Raw genomic sequence first — 12,100 nt, 5'->3', positions numbered from 1 at the left:
ACTTGGTCCCTCATAATAGACATTGTTACAAGACCTTACCTCCCATTAGCTCCTTGCTTACCTAATATCTTTGGGATGTTTATAGTGTCCTCCACCATGAAGACCGATGCAAAATATCAGCTTAAATTATTTACCATTTCCCTATCAATTCTCCAGTCGCATCCTCCACGCTCACTTTAGCCACTCTCTTTCTTTTTATATACCCGTAGAAGCTCTTGCTGTTTGTTTTTATATTTCTTGCCAATTTACTTTCATAATCAATTTTTTCTCTCTTTATTAGCTTTTTAGTCATCTGCTGCTGGTTCCTAAAAAAATTCCCAATCCTCTGGCCTACCACTATTTTTCGCAGCTTTGTATGCCTTAGATTGGATACTCTCATTGACCACCTTGAACCACGCGTGGTTCATCCTTATCATCAAGTTCTTCTTTTTGACCAGGATAAATTTTTGCTGAGCATTATGAAATATCTGCTTGTCGCGGAAAACGGAGTGAACACTCGGACCCAGGAGGTTTGTCTCGGAAGTCTTTATTGAATCATGATATCATGGAGAGCCCAGCAGCATACAATGGAGCTAGCCGGCACTCTGAGGAAGCATCAGAGTACACACATAGTTATAGTAAAAAAGTACATATCTTTTGGCATGCACACAATAGTTCTTTTAGTTTACAACCACATCTGACACTTGCACAACCCATCTGGCACCCATGAGTCTGGGAAGGTAGCTGATGGCACGACTAGTCTATTATTTTATGTGCTAGTGAGAAAACAGATGGGCCTAGTTTCAAGGACACTTCGTTGTAATATTCCATTATATAGTTTAACCACTTAACCCTTTGTTATCCTGTATATGTATTTTATTCTCCCACAATATCCCTCCTTGTTAATCTTCTAGATTAACACCAATGAGGAATAGTATCTTCATTATCACATGGGGGTTCATAACCATAAGGAAAAGGCCGATCTCCGGCAGGATAAAGCGCTTTTTTTCCCACCAGTGGGCCTCACTGGGACCAGTGCGCATCATTTGAGGGACAACTGGAGCTCCTCCTAATCCAGTAGAGACACTGTTAGTTTTCCAAGTGCAGCTGCCAGGTTGATAATCTCTCGGGAATTACGAGCAGCTCCATAAGAGGGGATAGCAATCATCCAGAATCATTCAGATTCCGAGATGTCACGGCGATGTAAACGCCGATGCGGGTGAATATCTAATTTACTTATATAGCGAAGATAGGGATTCAGATATGCTAGGTAGCAGCAGCCACTCCAGGTGGGAGTGGTAGCGCTCTTACCCAAACTTCCGGTATCTTGATTAAAGAAGGAAGATAATTGCGGCATCCCAGGCAGCCAGGGGTATGTTTTTTCCCCACAACCCAGTACGTACCATTTAGAGGATTTTGAGGGTCATAACTGCCAGGGCTAGTAGATATGGTGTTCTTGCAACTACTATTTCCCAGGTTATAGGTACCGGTTGCAAGGTTCGAACACCAACAGGTGGCGTTTATCGGCTCCTGAGGAGGCTTGATTCTTATCCCATGATCTGTATAGTTCCACCCATTAGCAGGTGGAGAGCGACGGAACCATCCCCTGAACATATTGGATTCTGTATCATCTGACTGGGTGTGGAAATTTGTGTGATTCTTCAGTTCTTCCTCAGTCATTGGTTTTGCCTGTTGGGGCTTGACTCGCCTCCATGTTGGGGAGTCTGGGCACATATCCAACAGGCGCCCTGTCCTACTTGTCTAGCATAGGCGCGACATAAAGACAAAACGGTGTTAGGGTGAGAATCCTTTGGGTATACTTCACAGAATATAGCAAAAAGACAGAATATAGCAAAAGGCAGTATCCGATACATAATGCAAATTAGTTCACTGGTAACAACGGTTATAGGACTGTCGGACAATTTTTTTTTTTACAACGAGTGGCGTGGACCCAATCTTCCTTCCCTTTAACCTTCAGGGCCGTTCGAGTTGTTAGCAGCACAAGGTAGGGTCCTTTCCACCCTCTCATGCAATTCAGCTGCTGTTTTGCATAGAGGAAAATGAGTACAAAATCCAACATTTAGTCCGATTAACTTGCGAGGCTACGGCCTGCATTCGTTGAACCGCAGAATTGGTATTCCATGCCCCCGTAAGGACCACGCAGGACAGGATCCAAATCAGAGTCAGCATTCTGACGGCTCAGTTAAAGTTCTTGCACAAGCACTTCCGTCCGAGGTCAGCGTCCGCTTGACGTGCGATGCGTGGATCCACAAGGGCATCCTTCAACCTTCACGGCCATATGGGTGGTGAGCAGGACTTGGAAAGGCCCTTCCCATCGAGGTTCCAAACAGTTCTTTCTCCTGAAGGTCTTTACTAGGACTAGGTCCCCGGGCTGGTATTGATGGCAATCTTCAATGGTGGGCTTTTTCTGAGCTTCTACTACCTGTATATGCAAGCTCTTGAGAGAATTAGTGAGCACTATACAGTATGTAATCATTCCCTCATCCATAGCGTGGATGTCCATTTCCCTAGCAGACAAGGGTGGGGTCACTGGGAGGTGCATAGGACGTCCCATTACAACTTCATAAGGAGAGAGGGAGGTGGTACAGTTAGGGTGAGAGCGCATAGTCATGAGCGCCAAGGGTAGAGCTTCAAGCCCTTTCAAACCAGTTTCTCCACATAATTTAGCTAGTTTGTTTTTCTGAATACCATTTTGTCTTTCCACCGCTCCAGTAGACTGGGGGTGGTATGGGCAGGAAAGGTGATGGTTCCATTGTAAGGCCTTCAACAGTTCCTTTATCACTTTAGCAGTAAAATGAACAACAATTTTACAACAACAACAGCATCATTTCGTCGGGTGGGATACGCCTCCACCCGTCGCGAGAACAAACATACTAGAACTAAAACATAATTATATTCCATACATTTAGGCATTTGTATAAAGTCCATTTGTAGGTGTACAAATGGGCCCCATGGCTGGGGTCCCATTCCAGCAGTCACTGTGGGCGTCTTGCCTGGGTTATGTCATTGACATAGGTATGACAGGTATTACTAATACAATGCCTATTAGCATATTACTATTCACTATACATTCAACATTCATTCTACTTACACGTGTTAAACCCCTGACCTGGCAACCGCTCAAGTCATGATTCTTGTGTCGTGAGAGATTCAATAGATACTCATTAGTTACCCATAAAGGGACTACCCCTTCATTAATCTGTCTTAAATTTTCTCGGGCTTGTTCCAGTGCCCAAGATCCATAGGTGTTGCATACATAATTTCTGCTCGCTTCGTCTGAAATATTTTTCCTTATTTCAATTAATTTATTGGTAGTCTCCGCATGACTTTCGAGGACGGTAGCCAGACTTTGGATTAACCAATGATGTCCCTGTACTGAATATCGTAGCGGCATCATTTATCAGGCTGTGCTTAACGCGGTTCCCTCCCAAGCCTGATCGCATCTCGCCACTGAACTGAACTGCTTCAGTCATCAACTGGCGCGTCAGAGCCCTATAGAGTGCTTGGGTATGGGTTGAGCAGGACGATTCCGGATATATTCAAGACTACGGGTACCAGCTCATGGTGTACATTATCATACAAAACTTCTGATTAACCAGTACCAAACCATTTGTCGGTCCTGGATGCATAGTCGGACAAAATGGATCAGTCTGTGTGGTTTGAGGGTCTTCAATTATCTCTACTCGGACTGTGAAAGTAGAGGTGGGAGGTGGCTGGGTAGTGGCTCTTTTGGGCAGACCTCTCACGCCCGATCTGAAGCAAACCCTTACTACAATTCAAAAGCACTTGTTCTCCTACTGTTACATTTATCATTCCCCGTTGCGTATCACATTCGGCACTGTCCGTGCTGTACCAAAGTTCCTCCTGCGGTGCAGGATGAGCAGTGATGATCCCCGACCTTGTTGCCAGTACTGAGAGGCCCACGACCAGGATCGTAGATCTGTGGAGACATTAACATCGGCTCCCATTCTCTGGGTTATCGCTTGGTCAATTGTCATGTATCTTTCTCTTTGGATTTGCCTGTTTCCATATCCTTAATCACCTGTCGGTCTCTGACTTCCTTCCTTAACTCATGCAATTGCCTACTTAATTCTCTTACATTGTCCTGTATTTTTCCTTTCAGTGGCCCTACACCTCTTACTATAATGTCTTCAGGTAATTGCATGGCCCTTCCTGTTATCATTTCAAATGGGGTGAACCTGGCGGTCCTGCTTGGGGTAGCCCACGGCGCATTAGAATATTGGGCTGTTCCCTGTCTCTTGATTGACTTTTTTTTTAAAGTTCAGTTCATCCTTTCCACCATCCCTGGACTCTGGGGGTGGTAAGGAATATGGAACTTCTGTTTAATCTCCATAAGATTACACACTTCTTTAATGACTCTCCCTGTGAAATGAGTTCCCTGATCTGAATCCATCTGGGTAGGCACCCTCCACTCCTTCCAGTTTACTCTCTCCTGCTGCTGTCTCATGTCAGGCTTCAATTCCTTAAACTGCCAACACAACTCTACAGTGCACCTTCTTATCCTATCTTTCAATGGCTCAGTATCTTCACTTCCAGTGATGGTTCTCTCTGGGAACCGCTTAACTCTGCCTGTCATCAAGGTGTTAATCCCATGGTTTTACTTTTTGTAGCTCACAGGCACATTAATATAGTCAGTAATACATCTATTTAGCCTTTTTCCAGCTTTCCCTTTACCTGTATCTATCTTGTGGTAAATTGTTGATAAGTATTATTTCTCCTTACATTTCAATTCCTGAACTACAGATTCCTCATAGTTTTACCTCTAAGTTTTCTTTCCTAACCATGATCATCCTAAGGTTCTCTTGAGTTCAGTTTCTCTATTGTCTTGATTGTTTAAAATGTTTCCTTACTCTTTAGGCCATATTAACTATTTAATTTCAACGGGGATCTCTGTCTCTAGATCTTTGCTTATTTCCCCCTATGCGTTTCCAATGCCTCAGTTGATGGCCAGATTATCAAATTCATTTCCCTTAAAACAGTTTGTACATTATGTCCTCTTTCCCTGACTCATTCTCCTACTTGCCTCATACCATATTACACTTGCAACAGCTACCATCTTGTCTTGTTCAGGTTGTCTGGAGAGACTTTACAATCCAATAAAGTATTCTCATAACAGTTTTAAAACAGAAATCAGGTATTGACATGTTTTGCTTCCTTTTCTTCTCAAAGATTTTATTGTCTTAAAAGTAACCCACTAAATTGTGTCTGACCCTTTTCTTTTAGAATTATCTCAGATTCATTAACTCGGTCAAAAATTGGATTTCTGCCAAACTTTGCCAAGGTCTTGAGCTTAGCTTCATATTTTGGGAACAGGCTTTACAAAAACAAAAGCTTGCACCATTTGAATTAGTGCCAATTGTTGTCAAACCTTTTAAAATGAAAATTTCCTTTTGAGAACTTTATCAAGAACTAAACCTCAAATTTTTAAACTTTGTAAGAACTGTAATTTACACTATCAAAATTAAAACAACCTCTTTTTCATGTGTAATGATTTGTATCCAAGTTATAATTTAAGTATGTTTATCGACACATTCTTTATCTTAGATAGCATCCTAGTGATTCAAAAGTAACTTGTTAAATTACACTGCACTTTCCATCTCAAGATTGTCCCAAATTCAAATTCCAGTGCTTTTGGAAAGCAGATTTCCTTTAATATTTAATTAATCTCTTTCATAAGAAACCCCTTTTTATCCATTGGAACCACCTAGACCTTGTGTTTATGTCTTTTCGTTTTCCTAGAATCTTTCTGAATTTCAAGTAATTTCTTTTTCTCAGAATTTTAGAATACTAACTAGTATGTATTAATCCCAATCAGCTTGGAAGCTGATGATGAGGGTTAGTCCCTACTAGTCTACAAGGGGGTGGTACAAGGGTTCATCTCAAACAAAGGCAAGCCTTGTTTTATCTTTACACTACCTTCAAATTATGATTTTTGCCAGAAATCTCAACTCAAACCTTATACTCAAAACTTTGGAATATTTGAATAAACTTTTCCTTTAATCTAATATGGGGCTTTCGACTCTAAAGTGCTCAACTACACACACACAAGACAATTCAGGGAAGAAAACACATTAAAGCTCACATACAAATGCTTCATTGCACACAAACAAACACATAGATAAAGGTATGTATCGATACTCCTATAATGTTGAACTTAACTCTAAACAAATCTTCAAGTAGCAGTGGGGGAATAAAGGGATCTTGAAGGCTCCGCCTATAGGAACCTTCAAACTGACGAAAGCTCACATTTTCTCTGCTGCTGCTTGTAAATTGCTCATTAACCCCCTAGGGGTACCCGTTCTCTCTCTCTCTTCAGCACAAACAGCTCTTGTAACTTAGATCAATTCATTTTTTTTTAAGTTACAGAAAATTCAGTAGCGGACTATCGACCTCCCTTAAAACATATTATAAGTGCTCAATTCTCTCCCGATTAAAAGTTCCAGCTGGTGGGAAGCTCTCTCCTTTACTTTGAGTCTATTTAACCCAATCAGAAACATATTGGACAATTTCAGGACCGTAATGGACACAAAAGAAAACACAGAAATTACTTACTTTTCACCTCCAGTGGACTCGAACCCCTGGGTATACTACTACTACTTTTTTCGTTTTCTTACCCATCTTCAAAGTTCTTGATTTAAGCTATGGTTTCACCGGTTAAGGTTTGTTCTTAGTGCTTTGCGAAGCGGGGGGAGTGGCAGAGCCCGCTCTGCTGTTGTGATCTCCCATTTTTTTGAAAAGAAAACACAATTAACAGCGCGGCGTGTTTCCTACCCTGTGCGCTCACCGGTGTTTAAGAGTTCCTTAACAACTCCTCCGATTCTTTGGGTCACTTAAGTCTCTTTGGTCAGTAGCTACCCTTTTACTCGTAGTCCCCCTTTCAGCTGGGACGCTAATTCACTGCAATCCCCCTTTCAGCTAGGATGCAGTTCGTACTCTCCCTAACTTAGGAGAGTTATTCCTCCCTTTCTCCGCGAGGGTTTTTTTTTAGAGATCCGACAGCCCAGGATTTCAATCACCTCTCCAACTTAAGAGGCTGCTGGACTTCATTCGGATCCCATCCTCGTCGCCAATTTGTCGCGGAAAACGGAGTGAACACTCGGACCCAGGAGGTTTGCCTCGGAAGTCTTTATTGAATCATAATATTATGGAGAGCCCAGCAGCATACAACAGAGCTAGCCGGCACTCTGAGAAGCATTAGAGTACACACATAGTTATAGCAAAAAAGTACATATCTTTTGGCTTGCACACAATAGTTCTTTTAGTTTACAACCACATCTGACACTTGCACAACCCATCTGGCACACATGAGTCTGGGAAGGTAGCTGATAGCGCGACTAGTCTATTATTTTATGTGCTAGTGAGAAAACGGATGGGCCTAGTTTCAAGGACACTTCGTTGTAATATTCCATTATATAGTTTAACCACTTAACCCTTTGTTATCCTGTATATGTATTTTATTCTCCCACACTGCTTAAATGTCTGCCACTGCTCATCCACCGACCTTCCCCTTAGTCTATTTTCCCAGCCACTTTAGACAACTACAGTCCTGTCGATATATAGTCCTGTCGACCCTGTAGTAGGTGCCTTGTGAGTCCCTTGTAGAGGCATGGGATCACTGATTTATGGTACTGACTATGTTAAGTCTCAGTGCAGATCACATCATGCTCTGTTTCATTTTGTTCCTGGAAAGCTGCTAAGCTGCTCTTGAAATGGATTCCATTGAGGATTCTCAGCTGCAATTCTTGGACTGAGATTCTACTTTTGGCAGGAAGTTGTCCCAGGTTGTGCTGAAACTGCAGTTAGTATGGAACATTTAACCCTTCTCAATCCAGAAGTATGTAGTTCTGATTTTATTTTTCAGGCTTTCAAAGAAATTTTAAATAAAACGGCTTTCTCAGCAAGATTCTAGGCACAACTCCCATGCTCATCCTTTGCCCATTTAGGGTAGCAGTAGAGGCGTTACAATGGGACTGTGTCCCTGAACTGACTACCATCCCCTTGCTCCTGACTGCCATCCAGTGATCCCTGGTGGAATGTGCCAGTGTGATGTTGGGACAACAAAGGATTAGAAAGAAAAAATGGCATTTATATAACACCTTCCATGTCCTCAGGCTATCCCAAAGCACTTTATAGCTAATAAAGCACTTTGGAAGTATAGTCACTGTTGTAATGTAAGAAACATGGCAGCCAATTTGCACACAGCAAGATCCCACAAACAGCAAAGTGATAATGACCAGATAATCTATTTTCATCATATTGGTTGAGGGATAAATATATTCCAGGACACTGGGGAGAACTTCCCTGCTCTTCTTTGAGTAATAGCTCAAAGCTAAGCACCCATGAGGTGCTGTAGGCCATCAGCAGCAGCGGAATAGTGTTCAGCCGAAATCTGTAACCCCATGGCTAGGCATAAGTGCAATTCCGTAGATACTGAAGCAGTCCATGCCCATGTGCAGGTTTGGGCTATAAGTGACAAGTAACAATCATGCCACACAAGTGCAGGCAATGACCATTTCCAACAAGAGAGAACCTAACCATCTCCCCTTGACATTCAATGGCATTACCATCGCTAAATCCCTTAGCATCAACATTCAAGGGGTTACTGTTGACCAGAAACTGAACTGGACCAGCCATATAAATACTGTGGCTACAAGAGCAGGTCAGAGGCTGGGAATCCTGTGGTGAGTAATTCACCTCCTGACTCCCCAAAGCCTGTCCACCATCTACAAGGCACGAGTCAGGAGTGTGATGGAATATTCTCCACCTGCCTGGATGAGTACAGCTCAAACACCACTTAAGAAGTTCAACACCACCCAAGACAAAGCAGACCTCTTGACCTCCAACCCATCCACCAACATAAGTATTCGCTCCCTCCACCACCAACGCACAGTGGCAGCATTGTGTACCATCTACAAGATGCACTATAGCAACTCATCAAGCCTCCTTTGATAGCACCTTCCAATCCCATGCCTTCTACCACCTAGAAGAACAAGGATAGTAGACTCATAGGAACACCATCACCTGCAAATTCCCCTCCAAGGTCACTCACCATCTTTACTATATTGCCATTGTTTCACTGTTGCTTGGTCAAAATCATGAACTCCCACTCTAACAGCACTGTAGGTGTACCTACACCATATGGACTGCAGTGGTTCAAGAGGGTGGCTCACCACCACAGTCTCAAGGACAATTAGGGATGGGCAATTAACGTTGGTGATTCTCACATCACACATGGCCCCTCCGTGCCAAGCTATGACCCCACTCACCCCACCCCTCATGGCCTCATCATGCATTCTTGGCTGAGAGCCCAGATATCCATTATACTGTTGAAGCAGCTACACCCCAATGAAAACATTGCTTGATTGACTGAGAAATTTATTCTATCAATTGCACAGTATTTATTTACACAAGATAAAGAAGCTTTCCATGCTTGCAGTTTCGGCTATTGATTCTTTAAAGGGTCTGGATGATTGAAACATTTATAGGGCTGTAGTGAAAGGAATTTTTTTAAGAAAGTAGAAAGTTGTGAATAAATTACTTTTTAAAAGCCTTTTCACATGATCTATTGTTACTATAGGGCTCATTGGCTCTGTACAGAGTGTACAATGGGTGAATGGGCATGGAAGTGCCATAGCTTGGCATGGAGAGTATGAGGGGCCATGAGGGTGGGTGGAAGGCATAGCTTGGCAAAGAGGGGATGAGGGAACATGGGGTGAGTGGAGGGCATGAGGTGGCATATGTTGGCATGGATGGGCCATGGGGAGTGTGTGGGGGATAAGGGGAGGGTGAGGGTTGAGGGTTAGAGGGCTGTTCTTTGTTTTGCTGTCATTATTGCAACTGGGAAGAAGTCCCAGAGTATGGAGGTGGATCTTTGAAACAGCCTACTGCGACACTTGACAGCCCCTGTAGCTGCCGTGGAACTCTTTCTGGAGGCAGTGGGCCCAGCTCTAGTTAGTACCCACTCCCCTGGAACAAAAGTCCTGTCATTGCAGGCACTTTTTCCCAAGGCAGGCCCAGCCGGGAAATTTCCCAATTCCCGCTACTTGCCTCTTGGATGAAAATCCAGCTCATTATCTGTCAAGAATATCGTTACGCTTTTTAAGCAGTAAGTGAGGGAAGTTTAATCCAAGCCCAGAGCACACTTTCAGCCAATACAGATTCTCATTAACCTTGGGGCCCTGGAGAAGACACAGACTAGCACCCTCTGACATGTCATTTGCCAAAAAAACACGTGGAGAAATGCTGAGAAAGGTAAACAAAAATCAGTGCCAAAATGATGCAAGGCGGGTAACTCACAGACTAACACAGTTACAGAGTGTGTAAAACAGGAACAATAACTCAATAATAAGGTGGGGGTATTAACTGGGCATTCACTTGAGCTTGCTTTAATAGACACAGACTAAAACTCTAGTGGTTGGGATAGGAGGTGTATGCTAGTCATATGTAATTCTGTGGCTAAACATAAAAGTGTGCAAAAATTGGCCCCAGTTGACTAACTAGTTCTCTGGAAAAGAATATGGTAACAGAGAATGGTTGCCTTAAGATGAAGGTTGGAAGTTGAGAGAAAAAAAAATCAGACAAAGAAACTACAGCCACAGTAGCCATTGTGAAAAATGGCAGAAAGCAAGGGTAAGTTGTTGCTGTGCTTGGAGCCTGAACCACACGACCAGTGAAAGGATGAAGTGGATATGGGAAACATGTTACCTCCCCATGGCCTTAGTGTTGTTGCTCCGTACCAGAAGTAAAGCATTTTTTGAGTTGCATAGTGATAAACATTTGGATCTCCTTTGGAGTTCTTGGATGAAACTTACAAGAAAGATAATCTGCTAAATGCCTAAGAGGCACTCTAATGCTAGAAACGTTGATAGACTTTTGGAAAATAGCTGGTCATTCCATAAAGGAACATATCATGGGCTTTAATAATAAATATAAAATAAGAATAGAAAATGCTGGAAAGTCTCAGCAGGTCTGGCAGCATCTGTGGAGAGGGAAACAGAGTTAACGTTTCGAGTCTGTATGACTGTTCTTCAGAGCAGTCAGATGGACTCGAAACATTAACTCTGTTTCTCCCTCCACAGATGCTGCCAGACTTGCTAAGTTTTTTCAGCATTTTCTGTTTTTATTTCAGATTTCCAGCAACCATGGTATTTTGTTTTTATATCATGGGCTTTAACAGATTTTATAAAAGATTGACAAAGTTCAATTTGGGAACCCCTGGATCAGTACCATCATTTAAGTTGCTGAATTATGCTAAGGTGTCTCATGGACAGGTTCCTGGTTCTACTGTAATAGGTGTTCGGCTCTCAGAAAGGGAGAACTTGTTGGATCAGATGTCTGCTGCTTTGAAAAATATTCCTGGGGAACCAGTCATTTCTTTCAGCCTTTGTGGAAGAGATGGGACATTCTGCAATGGCACAAAAAAAAGAGAACTCAACGATTGCCAGATTTTGAAATGACTGGATGGAGGCATCAATAAAATGGGAGAATTAAAGGTAAGCGGAATGAAGATGAAAGCACGTTTAACAGATCTGACTATTGCAGCAGTAGACAAAACTGGATCAACAATGATCGGTGAATGAATTCCAGGAATGCCCAAGTTAACCAGTGCTTCAGGTGTGACTCAATGTATCATTATGCAATGGACTGCCCAAAGCAGGAAGATAGGGTCCTCAAGATGACACATGATGAAAACAATTCTGAGGAAGAGAATGAAGATAATGATGAATCCAAACTCATTTGACTGTACTGTGTAGATAGTGTTGCACTTCAACAGTATGTGGAACAGATTTGTTAAAATGTGATTCACAAAGTAGTGGGATCAACACGAAGTTAAATAATATAAAAGTACTACTTGCTTCAGGCTTGGCACTGACAACATATTGAGCATCCCATTTCATATAAGTCCTGGAGTAGTTGGAATAAGTCATTTTATAAGTAGTCAGTTAGAGCCAAATTTTTTTCCAGGGCTCAGAGGTGTATTTCAGTGTGCGAATGGCCACACTTAGTTTATTTTGGAGGGAATCCAATTTTCCTCCGCATTCCTGACCCTGCACCGTTTTCTCTAGCCATTTTGCGAGTT

The 12,100-nt window shown here is 42.5% G+C and overlaps 1 protein-coding gene and 1 long non-coding RNA gene across 5 annotated transcripts in view; one reads left to right on the top strand and one right to left on the bottom strand.

The window, feature by feature from the left end:
* The window catches only part of st3gal2 (ST3 beta-galactoside alpha-2,3-sialyltransferase 2), a 455,559-nt gene that overhangs the window by 208,150 nt on the left and 235,309 nt on the right, over window positions 1-12,100 (top strand). The window lies entirely within an intron of this gene.
* On the bottom strand, window positions 2,090-7,284 carry LOC144681350 (uncharacterized). The gene is made up of 2 exons (XR_013576769.1): window positions 7,038-7,284; window positions 2,090-2,437 (listed from the first exon to the last, which is right to left on the bottom strand). It is a non-coding gene; the product is annotated as an uncharacterized LOC144681350 (long non-coding RNA).

Source organism: Cetorhinus maximus, chromosome 6, assembly GCF_964194155.1.
Source record: "Cetorhinus maximus chromosome 6, sCetMax3.hap1.1, whole genome shotgun sequence".
Classification (NCBI taxonomy): Eukaryota; Metazoa; Chordata; class Chondrichthyes; order Lamniformes; family Cetorhinidae; genus Cetorhinus; species Cetorhinus maximus.
Note: the sequence above shows the minus strand (reverse complement) of the source record. Positions and strands in the feature narration are given on the sequence as shown.